Below are 16,928 nucleotides of genomic sequence, written 5' to 3'. Positions count from 1 at the left end.
GGAATGAAAGAGGAAGCAAGGTTAAAAACTTAGTGGTTAGGGAGTTTATAATGGACGGATTGATATCTGGTTCGGGCTAGATCGGTTACATATGGAACATTGAAGTCTTTATGTATGATTTTATGAAGGATTTTGGATTGTAAGAATTGAATACGAAAGGAATTCGAAGGTTAAGAGGAGCTCCAAAGCTCAACTTCTTATGTTTAGATAGGCCTTATAATATTTGTGTCAATCAGTCTTTTTATAATGAATTTGAAATTCAGATCGTTTGTCTAGTAAGTGCTGTAATAGTCGGAATGGAGGTGCAGTGTCCTATCTTTTCAGTCTGGAGTGAGGATTCAAAGTTAATCGTTCGTCTAGATGTAGTCCAAGGTAGCGAATCTGTTCGACAGGGGTAAGAGCAGCATTATTAAAGTAGGGCAGTCAGCAGGTTTACGACGAAGAGTAAAGGTGATTTGATAGGATATATTTTTATCCTCCAATTTCGGCACCATTCTTCGAGTATTATGATATGGGACTGGATAGTTTGGGATACAATCAAAGAATTATTACTAACTGCGAGCACGCATATGTCATCGGCATACGTGGTGAGGAAAGTGTCAGGATTGGTTGGGATGTCAGCTGTATAGACTGTGTAGAGGATGATACTGATGATACTACCTTGGGGAACACCAGCGGGCTGAAGGAAGAGGGATGAATAGGAACCATTGAGGTTTGCTTGGAATAATCGATCAGTGAGAAAGGAACGAATGTTAATTTAAATTGTGTATTTTAATCTTCAGATATGAAGAATTTTGGCTGCATTTTCTTTAGATAATTAAAAAAGCGTAAACATTGTAAGAGATAGCGCCAATGGGCGTTTCTTTTTTGCAGGTATCGTAGGTGGTTAGAGTCCACTTGACTAAATACTTTAAACTAAGTTAACTTTTACCTAACTAAAGTTAAACTCTATTAACTAGGAAAGAGTATAGGAATCATTTATGTGGCGGCCGGGATCCGAACCTGGGTCATCGTCCTCGGGAAGTACTTCCAAAAACTTTGTACTTACAAAGCTACCTCATTCCTTACCTCGCTTCAACAACGAAATTTCGAAATATACGTAGGATATTTGTAAATGCCAGAATTGTTTTGAATGGACGGAGCGATGGAAGGTGTACAACCCAAGGCAATCGACTCGATTATAAAACACAACTCCATTACGGCAGACCGGACGACCTTCCCTTCGAGTTGTACCGTTCCGAGTGGCACGGAGTTCTCGTCTGTTACTCAATAGCAATCTGCCCAGGGATATTCTAGGGAGATAACCGACGGAAAGTTGGAAATGACAGATATAATGAAGGCCCGTTCCCGAGCTTATGAAGGGGAATATCTTCTAACTGGAAAAGCGTTATGACAGAAAAATTACATGTATTAATTTATTTTAAAAATGAATTTTTATTAGAGTAAGTCAAATATTATTTCTTTTGCAAAACATGCACTCTAGATCATTTCATCTGAAAATAGATTTCTAACAACAAAATTTTGGATTACAGCATCATTGACTTTACAGCACTTGTAACAAACAATTTTAAGTTTTGTTGACAATTTTTTGATTTTGCTCCCTCCCCCCCCCCAACAAATCATTGTAACAACGTCTCTGCTGCACATGGTTAGATCTGGTGCGGTACGCGCATCACACAGCTTTCACTTACTATAAATAAAATTGAAAACAAAATAACGAATATCAACTTTGTTCCACCTATAATATAATTGTTTAACAAAAGATAACAAAATGTGGACATAATGCGCTAGAAAGAGATTGGAGAGTTTCGACTTTTTTGATTCGTATTCCTGTCTCTATGGTTACTTTATATTGCTTTATTTATACATCAAATTGTTTAATATTTTATATTTACTCATTCATTTTTATTGCTAATAATGAAAACTTGGTATTTATTTAAGATAAACAAAATTAAAAGTACCTTAGAGCAAGATTTTTTTTCTGAATGTTATAACTGATACTAAATGATACTACTGTACATTGATTTAATATGACCATAATAGAGCCGTTCTTCCTCCTATAAATCCCATAAGAGTGATGTGAAAATAAAAATTATTAAATGAAATCAAAGCAAAATAAAAAAAAATGTTTATACTCGTAGTAAAATAAAAGTATAAAGCATTATTTTAATTAATAATAATTAAATGGTTATCTAATAATAATTAATTAGGTATAATTAGATGGGTCGGGAAACAATCATGCTCGCGTAATTTCTAATCCAAATGATCTACACTAGACCATCATCTTTCTTACAATACACTTTAAATTATTAACTATTGAAAATTTACATGCATTCCAATTCTTTAATTCAATTATTATTGCATTTCCAGAGTCATGAGACGTTCCCCGACATGAGGAAGTCACGAGAACTGAGATAAACTGAGATGACAGCTCAAGATTTCAAAATGTACTCCGGAGACGTGCCAAGAAAACCAAGGGAATAAGAAAAAAATGTCTTTGTTCCCCCGGGATGGGAAAAACATGACCTTTGTAGAGGAAGGTCGGTACGCTATAAGAACTAGAACAGAAAATATAAGATTGGCAAAGAACTTAAAATAAAAAAAATAACAATTTTTTTACATTAATATTTCAATATTATGTAGATTTATTATTTATAACCTTATTTTTTACTCTTCACTTTATTTTATAATTAAAACTATTTCACCACTATTCATTGTATCATTACCTGGAATCATAGAACGTTACCAATAAAATTAATCAATTCACGTATTTCAAAATTTGTTTATTTTTTTTTTTAACTTATATAAGTATTTTAATTTACTTTATTAATGTACCATAATGTGGTTAGTGTGTGTATCACAATCTAGACAGAATCATTTCTAGATATATCTATCTATGAACTTAAAATATTATTAATGACCGTAGATTAATGATTGGAGAAGTTTGTCAGGGGGTGCAGTCAGCAAAGAACAACATAAATAAACAAAACCATATTTATTTATTTTATGCCGACGTTTCGACCTGAGTTTCAGGTCTTCATCAGAGGTTATGGCGTAAGATTTTTTATAATATATAATATATATTTTATAATATATTTATAATATTTGTTTTTTACTTAACCGTAATAGTACAAGAGTCCAAGAGGAGAAAAAAGGTAGTTATTTCACCCTAATTATTGATTACTTTAATGAAAACTATGTATAATTACTAGTCAAAATTGATGAGTCTGCTGAGTATAGATAGGGGGAATAAAAAATGGCGGCTGTTTCAAAAAGTTAAAAAGAATTAATTTTTCATTCGGAGCTCTATATCGTTAAAACTACTAACAACAATAGAAAATCTAAGAGAACATAATTTAATGTAGAGTAAATTTGCTAAAGTGTAAGCCCTAATACAGCTATTTTCGTTCAATGGTTCTCAAGATATAGCTTTTTAAAAAGCAACATTTCATAAAAATGTTGTACAGAACGTACTGAAAGAAAGTTAGTGAATTTATTTTGAAAAATCAATATCTCAAAAACCATTTGACGTACAGATGAATACTAGCATTCAAATTAAAGCTAGTTTAATAGACTATAAAGCAGTTTAAGACGTTTATAGTAGGAGTAGAAGTTTTCATATTTGATAAAATAAATTGATTTATAGTTGTTCAGACAAATTTTTATTTGCCAAATTTATATTCATAAGAGAATATCATAAAAATTACTACCTCTACGAAGATAAACGTTATAAACTATTTTATAGTAAATTTAACTATCTTTAATTTAATTGCTGGCACACATTGTATGTCCTATGGTTTCTGAAATAAAGTTTTTCATAAAAACTTATTTTCCGAACTATAAACTATAAATCCATTTATTTCAGGAAATATCATGAAAACTACCATTCCTAAAAAGGTAAAATTCATAAACTAGTTTATAGTACATTAACTATCTTTAATTTGAGTGCTTATAGACATTAATACGTCTCATAGTTCCTGAGATGTAGATTCTCAAAAAAAATTATTTAACCATTAATCTTTATATAAATATTGCTTTTTAAAAAGCTATATCTCGAGAAATAATTGCCGTAAGTAGCTCTATTAGGGCTAATATTTCAGAAAATTTACTCTACTTTAAATAATGTTCTTTTAGATTTTCTAGTGCTGTTGGTAATTTTTAAGATATAGAGCTCCGAATGAAAAATGAATGTTTTTTAAGGTCTTTAAACAGCCACCATTTTTTATTCCCCCTACTTGGCAGACTCATCAGTTTTGACTAGTAATCATACATAGTTTTCATTAAAGTAATAAAAAATTGGGGAAAAATAACTGGCATACGTATGATACCTTTATTGTCTGCCACTTTGATTATCTCCCTACAATTTACTTCACACGGTCAACTATCTTCTTCCAACTAAAATATTATTAATAATTATTAAATTATTTAGAAAAATTAAACACAAAAAGCCATAGGGGAAATCAGCATTTATATATATAGCAGTTGTATTTACCAATGCATCATACTCACGGTAAATTTGAGTTAATTCAAAGATTAGATATCAATCCTTCGTTGTTATTTGGCCTTGGAATTTAATCATGTATTTGAAAATGTACTAAGAAATTCTTAGATTTTATTGTAAAAATTCAGGGTTCCACACAAGAGCATAGTCGCTTTAAGCAATCTTGATTGTTAAGTCTTGACGAAAACACAAACGACAGCAGTAAGCGATGCGGTCACAATATAACACTGAGGCTACTTACACAACTCCCGTAAATGATGTAAGATTTGGAGGTAATATGTTAAGTAGTTTCAATACAAGCAGGCTTATACTACTGATACTAATTATATTATTATTTATTGATTACATTATCTGCAATATTTTATTTTAATTTTCCTAATGTCTTATGAAGAATTAATTTACTATAGCCCAGAAATATTGGTACATTAGTTTTGGAAATCAGATCGTATATACTATATTAGAATAACAAATATATTTTGTCAATCATTCATCATTGAATACATACAAGTACGAACTTATATCTTCTGGTTAATCACATAAATATATTATCAGAAATAATCTTGTTATTGTCCAAAACCATTTATTTGGATTTGATGACGATTCATATTTAAGTCGCAGTCATATGACTGACGTCATAGTTATTTACTAAGTCAATTATTTACGAAGTCATATTTAATAAGACAGAAATATCAAAATCATATTTTAAAAGATATTTTAATTTTGAAAATGATTGATTTAATAAATAGAAGTAGTACTGCATATAAAACAGAATCAAGTCGAAACCAACTATTTTGTTTGCTTAGTCTCCCTTGAAAGGAAAAAAAAATCATTAAAAAATATTTCGTATTTATCACATCAAGCCACAAATTGAAATTGTTCAACTGAATTCGAATGAATTTATTTTGTTATTTTATTTTTTTCACAAATTTAAATGAAGGGCTTGGGACAAGAATGAAAAAATGAAAAAAAAAGTCAATGATGAAAATTATTCAGCAGAGCAGTTAAAAAAAAATCTATAATTTTGATTTAATGTAATATGTTCATATTGCACGATAAAATAGTTTTATAGAAAAACAAATGAGTATTTCTCACAAATTTATTTATTGATAATTATAAAGTATTAAAATTTATGTACACAAGTAAATTTGAAGTTAGTTAGACAGTGGTAAGATTCAGACATGTGGAGAATCAAACCGTAGATACAGTTTCAATAATATTATTAGAGAAGATCTCGAGGCCATCTTCTTTTGAGACGCCTGGAGGATTATCAGGTAATGAAGGAAAAGGCTAGAAACAATTGGGTTTGGGTTGTTAGGAAGTTTATAATGAAAGGATTGGTACCTGGTGAGGTCCAAATCGGCAACAAATCCAACATTAAGACCTGGTTTGAATTGATGACTTGATTTATGACAAATTTAGGAGGATTGTAAGGGTTGAATACGAGAGTAATGAGATGGTTTTTTAGAGCCCCTAATTAGTTTAAAATTTGGAGTTCGTTACATTCTTGCCCAAACCATTTAAACATAGTGTGGAGAAAAAATAAATAAAGTGAATAATAGCATTCAAAACGGTGAATGAGGAAATAATGTTAATAGGATAAATGAAAGATCACAAGTATAAAAAAATATATCTCAAAACAGGACATAAATCCCTAATTGAAATAATATATTATATGAAAGTGGTTTGAAGCCTTATTCTCGCGAAATAAATAAATAAATAAGTTGGAATCCAAGTGACATTGATAAGATTATTGAAATAAAAATACTTTGGGAAATTTGGACAATCCCTCAAATTTATCAGGACACAAATGATCATACAATATTTCCTGCTTGCTACAGGGGTGGTAGGTTATGTCATACCAACAATTTGAAAATACGTTTTCCACATTTCTATCAGTTTTCCAAAAATGTTTAAAAACAGAGAATACTCCGAACCTCCGGTAAGTTGGGAAATCATAGAATCTTCCCTCTCCAATACGATGTTACAGCTACATCCCTGCTATTGATGAACGACTTTCTGAACAGAACAAGTGACACCTGATTACAGCTTAAGTTACCATAGCTGATCAATATTAACAGAATGGTAAAAGACCTAACACGTTCTAATTAATACAATGAAGTGACTAAAAAACTCATGGATAGCCGAGCTTGTTGAGTCACAAACGTAGGATTATCGTGTCACAAACGGTGTTTGTTCGAATCCGGCTGAGCAGACCCGAAGTACAAGTAAGTGCAACCGACCATAAGTACGCGGGATAGAGGATATTTTCCGTTTAATCCTTCCTGTATTTTCCCCTCGACTGGAGGACCCCACCGCGGAGTTACGTAACCACTTGGGAGGGGAAAGGCGGTCGGACACCTGCTTCAACCCCGGCATAAATCCTTCCCCACTACCTGGTCCTCGAGTCGCTACCCTCTCCTATATTGTGGTCGAGAAGAAAAAAGTTGTCTGGAGATATATCTTTGTTAGCTATAGTACTTGATATAATGGCGGAGTCCCAGTCATCTCGGGAACGTCGACCCTGGGGAAAGTTGTGGAGCTCGGCTCGGTGTGAAAAAATTGTAGAAAGTTACCCTGAGGAATATTGTTTCCAAAGAGCGTGCCACGGCCGCATTCAGTATATCTTTTATAACGAAATGGGCAAATATATTTTTAAATTAAGTCACAAGTAACAGTTAGAAAAAAAATTATACAATAGAAGGGTTGTTGGCAAAATCCGTTTTCGTACCTTCCTATGGAATAAAATATTTATTAACATCTACAACTATAAATACGAGAAATTATATAAGTGCTCAACCCTTCTTTTACCCTGAGGTATAAAGGTATATTTAAGGTATAATTCATCATTAAGCTCTCCCCCTTTTTTGTACCCATCATTCAAATAAAAAAAAGTACTTCATACATATATAATACATGAAATGTATCATATAGACTATACTGTGTCTTCTCCCTTCGATAGCCTTGTGGCATTATAAGGTGTTGGTATGAGTCCAGCTATGGTGGTGTAGTCAAGCTATAGACTATAGACTGACTACGCCATAGAATTAATGGAACGTGAACGGCAAAAACCACTAGTCAGAAAAACATTAATATCATTAAAATATGAAAACTAATTATAACTACTATTAAAACTATTGTGTTCTTTTTTTATCGCAACCCTGACCATCTTCTTCATATTTTAAGTAATATGGTCAACCATTTATATACATATAAATTAATAACATTAGTTCATTTACTGCTTTCTGTTGTCGTTTACCTATGCATCTATTGATTTATAAGGAGAACTGTTTATTTATTTAAAGTTGGTACAAATCTCAAGGTTCATTTACATTTTTTTCTTGTATATTTCATATAGTTTACAATAATTGATTCTAGTTTTGATGGCAGTTAATATTTCTAAATATAATTTTTTTTTAGCACAACTATAGGATTTAGCATTACTACACTAAATTAAATTCGATTAGTATTTTTTTACATATTCACTGAGCCTAGCTAAAATAATTGTTTATATATTTTTAATAATCCAATATTTATATATTTCTAAAAAAAAATGTTAATTTTCTTTTTCACCACTTTTTAAAAGTCTCTTTGTTTTATTTTTTTAGTGATGTCTACATCAAAACGTTTCTTTCTTTTATTCGTTATTTGACATGTAACTTGCTAGTCTTGTATTATAATATAATAATGACTATCGTAATTGTACTAAAACCATAAATAATAATAATAATAATAAATTACTAATGAAGATAACAGAATAACCAATGACATACAGAAACTCAAAAGTTATCAGACTGACAACCACACATTCATCATTAACAAGCATATAAGAAAGTATATAATAGTGCATTGGTTATACGTAAACCGAAAGAATGAATTCAGTTTTGAGTAGTATGACTATCTTCTAAAATTATTTATTGAAAAGATTTTTATAAAGGACTATCTAAACTAAAAAGTAATAATTAATCATATTTTATTATTATACCGATTAACTAAAAAATACAATCAGCATAAACATTTATAAGTATGAAATTATTCTAAATAATATAAAAATATGCATTTGATTTTATAACATGATACAAAGGTCATTCACCTTTTAAACTGATAAATGGGAATTTCAGTTTTAAATAAACAATTAACAAAAAAAACAACATCTCATGAAATTAGCGTCTTCAGTTTCTCATTCTGAAGTATTATATAATGGATATAGAATATAATTACAAAATATAATGATATTCTTATTTATCTTATAGGATATAAAATATATATATATATTTTTTATCAAATCGTTGCTAATCAAAAAAAGGCTCTTTTTTTCATACCCTATGAATATATTTACAAATTTATATATTGGTAATAAATTTTTTATTATTTTCACAGGAAAGTAAGAAAAAAATGAGTGAAATAAACCAGAATAATTTATTGATCAGCATCGATTTCATAAGAAAAATAAAAAATACATAAGCTCAGTGGATACGGAAAAAAATATAAATCGAATTTAATCTAGTGTAATAATGCTAAATCCTATTTATTAATCTAGTCAAGCTAAAAAAAATTATATTTAGAAATATTAAATGCCATCAAAACTAGAATCAATTATTGTAAACTATGTGAAATACACAAGAAAAAAATATAAATGAACCTAGAGATTTACATCAACTTCAAATAAATAAACAATGCTCCTTATAAACCAGTAGATGCATAGATAAACGACAATAGAAAGCAGTAAAATGAACGAGAAATTTCGAAAGTAAATAAAAAAATAAGAAGCACGAGAATTTAAAGTTCAAAATGAAAAGCGTTAAAAATAAATGACTCATTCCTGAACACATTCCTGCCATATAGACTCGAATTCCTCAGACATTAAGATCACGGCCAGGCAGTTACTCAACTACACCGAGAGAGAGAAAAGGTCGAAACCAGACAGATCAGAAGTGGGGTAGGAATGCTCGCGAACATGTCTACACCCGCACTGGCATGTACGAACAGGCAAGAGCAATTTAGAAGTTTGGAACTCCGAGCCAAGAGGCGAGCTGATGACATTAAAAATTAAATGTTACTTCACTGAAGAATTTAAAAAAATCGTGATACTAAAACATGAACTTTCCCAACATGAGCGATAAAATATGTTTAGAAATTTATAATATTAAATAAGAGAGTTTTTGATAACTCAACTAATAGTTACTTACTCCATTTTCTTCGCAGAAGTTTCACGGATATGGAAACGTTGATTTTAACGCTGGATACAAATTAATTATTAATATATTGAACATATGCATTTATACTCTTAATTATATTAAAAAAGTTATAAATTATTATACTTAAATAATTCGATTTAAATTTTTTTTAATATTTATTTAATGTAATTTACAACTGTACAAAATAACACAATAGGTAAGTATGTTGTATGTTTCATATACACTTGAAAATCTTGGGAAGGAACCACCCGATGGTGGTACTAAAAAATTAAGCCGTTTTTCATCATTCAAACTCATATATGGGAGTTTTAGTTTTAAATAAACAACTAACTAATTACTAAAAATATTCTCATGGAACTAAGCCTGTTTTTAGTAGATATATGTAGTTTTTAATTCCGAAGGATTTAGGAAACGGTCCATTCACGTTACATCAATTCCATGGCGTTTGGCTGTGGCTAGACTAAACCACTTTAACTGGACTGATATCAACACCTTATAATGCCTTATTAAGCATATATAATACATTTCATGCTATATAATTATATTATGTACTAATTTATTTTAGTGAAGGGTACGAAAAAAACCTTAAAACCTTCAAACTCAAAATTTCTAAATTACAGAAACGGACAATAAATTAATTAGAACCCGAAATATAAAGGTTTAAATTATCTTATTTTATAATAACAAAAACTGATGGTCATAAATAAATCATAAAAATAACATACATATATAAACTAAACTAATTGTTTATATTTTTTTAATAGTCCAATATTTATATATTTCTATATATATGTAATAACCTTCAAACTCAAAATTCGTTGAATATTTAAATCAGATATTCGTTATTTCAACTACTCAAGTATATAATGTTTTTATAAATAAAAATTTGTTTTAATCTTAAATAAAAAAATAATACACCATTAAAGCTAAGATAGCTGACAATATTTTAAAGAATTTATTCATAACCCATTGATAACGGTTTATATACAATCTTGATTGCTGACTCCGAAGTAAGGAAAAAATCTTTTTTTTTTTTTTTTTAAACAAGGCGAGCACAAATTTCTATGTGTTGGCAGTTCTAAAACAATACTAAGCACAAATGTCAGACTGCATTACTAACCTTTTCCTAAGCTCCCTTGTATTCTTAAGTCTGACACTAAAGTGGATCGGCAAGAAATTGAGACAAGCCGAAACAAGCTAATACAAACACTTGCGCATGCGGAAACTTTAAGGTTGGTATATTTGTAGACGTGCATTAAAAAGATAAATGAGGTAACAGAAAAATTTACGTACAGTTCGAATTAAAAAAATCAAATGACCATGACCTATATTAAGAAATGGATGTTTGCTTTTATCTACTGCACGTCTCGAAAACATGTGATAACCTGATAGAGGCGTTTGTTAAACTATTATTCTTATTAAAAAAACGGGTAGGAATTACATATTTCAACTTTAAAAAATAAGTCGTAAGTTTTTGGAGAGACAAATTTATTTAAATATTAGTTCACATAGTTTAATTGCAATAAAGCTTCTTAGCCGATGGTCACTTTAACATAACCTTCACTAGATAAAAAAAACTCTATATTTCGGCAATAAAAATTTTTGAATTATATCAACATTTAGACATTGAAGCAATTAACAGTAAAACAAAGAAAAATTAATATGAAATAAACATCTTAAAAATATACCTGATATTAAACGTAAATTATACATAAACTATAAAAAAAAACTATATAAACTATACGTATAAAGAAAATAGAAGAATCTGACCTATTGATCCATTAATCAATCCTTTCTATTTAAAAGAATTATTGATACCATCAATTTCAGAATTCAGTCATCAATTTATAACCAGGGTTCGGATTGAAAACATTTTTTAATAAATATTATAAATGAAATTAATCGCTATTAACACTAATAGACGAGTAAAAAATAAAGGAACTTCTTTTAGGATATTTTTATCAAGGTCCCTTTTTTATTTACATGAAAAATAAAAGAAGCACTAAAATATATATAATTACAATTTATAATTTTCATGAACATTGTAATTTATAATGCGTTTTATAGCGTATTAATAGATGCTAAACCAAATACAGCTATATGTAAAAAAATCAGTGATTCCTACATAAAAGTAATATATTATGTTCATAAATATAACACAAATAAGTTGAAGTAACTTTATGGAATTAATTTTATTTTAATTAAAATGGAATTTAATTTCATTAATTCCATTCTGTACCATTATTTACTTTATGTCATTCTGTTTATATTTTCTGTATTCATTGGTTGTTATCATGTTCTGTTCTTAGCCCTGATGAAGGCTAGAAATTCTGGCCGAAACGTTGGCACGATTAAATAAGTTACTTCAACTTATTTGTGTTATATTTTGACCGTATCCCCCTCCCCCTCCATCTTCTCCTCGTATAAGCCATCCTCGGTCAACTATCTTTCACGATTTTTTTCATAAATATTCTATTAATTTAGGATATATATTACAATAAATTAATGACTAACGATTTCTTCATTTAAAAATCAAAACAATGTAGACATACAATACAAGAGATAATGAAGTTTAAACAGATATTAATAATATATTTCATAAGGACATCATTCGTTGATTGAAATTCCATAAACAGCTCGGGGTGGGCTATGTCCTTCAACAGGAAGTTTATTTATGGAAATATATTCAACGAAATATATCAATCCGATCTTATGTATACAGAATGAAACTTAAATATACTTTTTAAATTGGCAACGACAAAAATTGACCTGACGTAATTAATATTATCGGCATCGGTATCAAAATGTTATTTTTTACATTAGACAAAAAATATGATTTCTATTTAAAATTCAATTTAAAAAATATAAATCATATTTTTATAGAATTTTGAAAGTCATAAAAATATTCTGCAATAAATGAAAACTTGTAAGTCATTTTAAATATAACTTAAAAACTCTGGTTTGTTGTGCACATCACTTACTAATCTACTTACGTCCCTAGGTTTAGAGTATTCAAGCTATCGATATTTTTCGTGATTTTAAAAAAAAAAAAATTTTTATTTTTCTGTTGCTATAATACAAAAATACCTAATTACGGCTCTTAATATGTATTGAAATAACGAATACAAATTTCACACAAAACTCAAAATTAATAAAACATAAATAATTAACATATAGGGTGTTTTTTTAAGCCCGATAGAACTTGAAATTGTAAAAAATAACACAAAAAATTAAATTGTAATCATCAATACGTGACATTAACATTTGAAAATGATTTCGGGCATATGGGCACCGCGGCTGTTCTTGACGAAGCGCATTCTGGACGTCCAATTTTGGGCCACTTTTTCGAGCACTGCTGGCCGTATGTCACGAATAACACGAACAATGCTGGCCTCCAAGGCGTCAATTGTTGCTGGTTTATCAGCATAAACCAGTGACTTCACGTAGCCCCACAGGAAATAATCGAGAGGTGTAAAATCGCACGACCATATGCGGCAATTTTGCTTATTAACAAACCCGTTAAGCCAAAAATGCGCCTCATCGCTGAACACAATTTTACAGAATGCGCTTCGTCAAGAACAGCCGCGGTGCCCATATGCCCGAAATCATTTTCAAATGTTAATGTCACGTATTGATCTTTCGAATAAAAAAAAAATTTTGATTACAATTTAATTTTTTGTGTTATTTTTTACAATTTCAAGTTCTATCGGGCTTAAAAAAAGACCCTATACATGTGTTTGGGAAAGATTGTACGGTCTCGGCACTTCCCGTTCGAATCGGATTTATCAATTATTCCTTTAGTTATTTATAAAAATCTTCAATATTTTGTATTTGTAAATTGTATCTTATTGTTAACAATAGGAACTGCTTATTTTGTTTATATAAACAAACCTAAACGTATTTTATAGAGTGATTTTTTGAAAATTAGGTTTGTCCATTTCAATGAGGATAAAACCTATCTGATATTAAAAACCACTAGATTGCACATTGCAGTTTAATTAAAATCGTTAAGAGTCGTTTTGAAGGAAATTGAAAAAATAATATGAAAAATCGTTTCTATATGGTGGCAATTCCGGTAGGTAATTTGTAGCGAAAAAGTTGCTGTTTATTAGACCTCAAAACGTCAATTCCCGTCGAAAAATCGAATTCAGAATTTTTCAGGTCACAATACTTTCCCTTAATAAACATTTCCCTATATAGTTAAATGAAAGTGAAAACATTTACATAAGAGAATTTTTTTTTAATAGATTCGGAATGTTCTGCCTTTTTACTAATGAAGGTAGAGGTATTAATGAAGAAATAGAAAATAAAAATTCTCAGAGTTGAAAATTTTAACTTGCACTTAACATCTGGTTCCAAGTCTGTCTATCAACAGATAAATTTGTATTCGAGCATAATCGATGGAACCGCTAGTCCGATTTTGATAAAATTTTCAGATTTTACGGATTGGTACATACTTGGTTCCATGTATAATGTATTTTCTGATATTAAGACTCGTCGCGTAGATTTTATTCTTAATAAACAGAAATTAACCTTGAAATAAAGGTATTAACGTAATAGAAATATCCAGAAAAAAAAAAAAAAATAGTGTGGAACGAAATTGGCCCATGTGCTCGGAAAACGTTTTTTAATGTTTATACAACGTAACAGTTTTCTTGCCGCTATTTAAAACATGGCCCTAGAACTAATAAAAAGTTTTATTTTTTTTAAATTTTATTTTTATTACATTTCAGCTGTTGAATATAACTTTAACTTTTCTGTAGAATGAATTACAACCTTCATAATAATATACACTGAATATTGAAGATTTTAGCATTCCTGCTGACAGCTATTTAGTGAATGTACCTGGCAACTTCTATCGCCAAGAGACATTTTTCTTTTTTTTTTAAACAAATTAGATGTAGTTTAATAAGTAGGGACAAAAAAAGATTTTTTTATTATTTATACAAAATAAACCCGAAATAAAATGTAAATTTATTTGAATTGTATTTATTGTTGGTATTACGCAGTACAAGTGTATGTTAGTTTCAATTAATCCTATTTGTACCCTGTTGCATATTGGAACCTAAACTAGGTCATGGGGACACACCTGTTGAGTATGTAGTCGATATGGGCTCTCCTGTCTTACAATCTATACCTTAATTAATAAATGAGGAAAATTTAATCAAAATTTTAATATCTTAACTTCTTTTATTATATTTTTCTGTTGATAAATCTAAATTCTACACCGGAAAATTATTTAATTTATTCCAAAACTTGTCAAATAGATGCCAAAAATCAACAATTTCAATAAAAATCTGAATATGTCTATAAGACTAAAGTAACATCTCATTTACTAATTCCATAATTAACACGAATCTAACAGATATCCCAGTTTTCAACGATGATTAAATATATAAAAAAATTGAATGCCAAGAACAAGAAATAATAAATAAAACAATAATTTTAATGTTGAAATAAATAAATTAATGACAGTTTTGGATGATTTGAAACAATAGGCAACGTTATTTCCAAGGATTAATGTTGATTATAATACAGCCTCAAGAAATTTTTTTCCCCGATAGACGGGATGAATTAAACATAAACCAATATTTTTCTAATCTACAATATTGGTATTCCAATGATCACTTCTTATTAAAATACATCTTTACTTTATTTCCAGGGAAAAAATATTTTTACTGTATTTAGGACTAAACTAAATTCTTGAAAAATTTAATTAAAATAAAGGTGACGTACTGCGACACGTTAAAGTACTTATTTTTATTTTATTTAGATTAATTATAGTTATCCTTAGTACTGGAAATCTTAAAATTAATAATAGGACAATAATTAAACGATAAATGATCTGGTTTAGTTCGATTTACCAATGTCGTGGTTGGCTATGGGTTCAATGCCATGGCATATTTTTGGCAACGATAATGGATGCGAAAATTTAATGATAATTGATTGCACCTTTTGGACGGCCATTGTTGTCCAGATCAAGGTAAAGGATGAGCCGTGACCATGACTTGCACAGCACAGGGCGTCCAACCGAGATGGATCTTGTCCGTCTAATGTGAACCGGTAATAATTCTTAATAGTAGAAAACGTAAAAAGGTAATCTTCCTCCATGAGAAAGTTAAAAGAGTGAGATAGGTCTCACAAGTCAGGGGAAAGGAAATCTTTACATCAGAGAGGCTTCTATTCACTCAAATATAAATACAAATAAGCTAGTCAGATAGAAACTAGAACATAGAGAACTATTTGTTAAAACATATATGGATTTACGCATAGTAAATTTAAGGACCAGCCAGTATTAAAAACGCAAATTACAAAATTCTAATCTAAAATCGCATGACGAAATTCGATTTCAATTAATCAGACGAGATTCAAGCTGTGAGGAAATTTTACAGAACCCTAAGATATACCGATAGTCATAAACCACAATCATTCAGTCTTAAGACATTTTAACAACTTATTACTAGGAAATAATAACCAACAGACAAGGCATGGCAACATAAAAAACTGTAGACATCATGTAGTGATGGCTGAATAGAGGTTCACTATGGGATCCCATAGTCACATCAAACGAGGCAATATTAGGTCCTAAGATTGTATCACTGAGTTCTGGCTCCTTCATACCAGTAATTAATGTAGCAACACATTGATTTTATGATATTTTCAAAAATATTCTTTTATAGTGACAGTGATATTTTAGGATTGTATCGTATATCATCGGAGCAGGGTGGCGGTTAAACTTCAATCCGTTTAAGTCAAACATGAAACAGGGTATTGGGAATGCCTGATATTACATTTATTTTTTATCTTGACTGTTAATGATGTACATATTTAATAGTATCGAGACTCAATAATAAAATAACTAAATATTGGTAACGTCTAATAGACGATGATGAAGAAAAAATTGTCATAACTAATTATTAAACATCAAAAATATTCAGAACAAACATAATGATTAATAAACAAAAATATCACTAAAATTATTTTGTAACCAAGTTTAGTACACAACTAATCACTAAATAATAACCGCAAACTCACAAAAGGTTTTTCAATAACACAGTGCAAGATTGAAATGGAGAAACTCCAAAACACAATGACTGAACTATACTGCTCACTTTTATTATTATTATAATTATTTTTTAAATTTGTGTAAATGTGATTAGAGCTTATAATTTTTTTTTTTTATAACTATATTAGTACAGAATTTTACTCATTTTATTGTATCTTTATTTCTT

The 16,928-nt window shown here is 29.4% G+C and overlaps 1 protein-coding gene and 1 long non-coding RNA gene across 2 annotated transcripts in view; one reads left to right on the top strand and one right to left on the bottom strand.

The window, feature by feature from the left end:
* LOC106679117 (uncharacterized) overlaps positions 1 to 2,701 on the top strand; it is a 48,877-nt gene extending 46,176 nt beyond the window's left edge. Inside the window, exon 3 of the long non-coding RNA XR_001342901.2 lies at positions 2,371 to 2,701. This is a non-coding gene — a long non-coding RNA (uncharacterized lncRNA). The remainder of the gene's footprint in view (positions 1 to 2,370) is intronic.
* Positions 1 to 16,928, bottom strand: part of Kdm3 (Lysine demethylase 3) — a 497,450-nt gene that overhangs the window by 431,311 nt on the left and 49,211 nt on the right. The gene's annotated exons all lie outside the window — the stretch shown is intronic.

This window comes from Halyomorpha halys, unplaced genomic scaffold (assembly GCF_000696795.3).
Source record: "Halyomorpha halys isolate HHAL.00 unplaced genomic scaffold, Hhal_1.1 Scaffold12.1, whole genome shotgun sequence".
Classification (NCBI taxonomy): Eukaryota; Metazoa; Arthropoda; class Insecta; order Hemiptera; family Pentatomidae; genus Halyomorpha; species Halyomorpha halys.
This window is presented reverse-complemented; position numbering and strand designations above follow the sequence as displayed.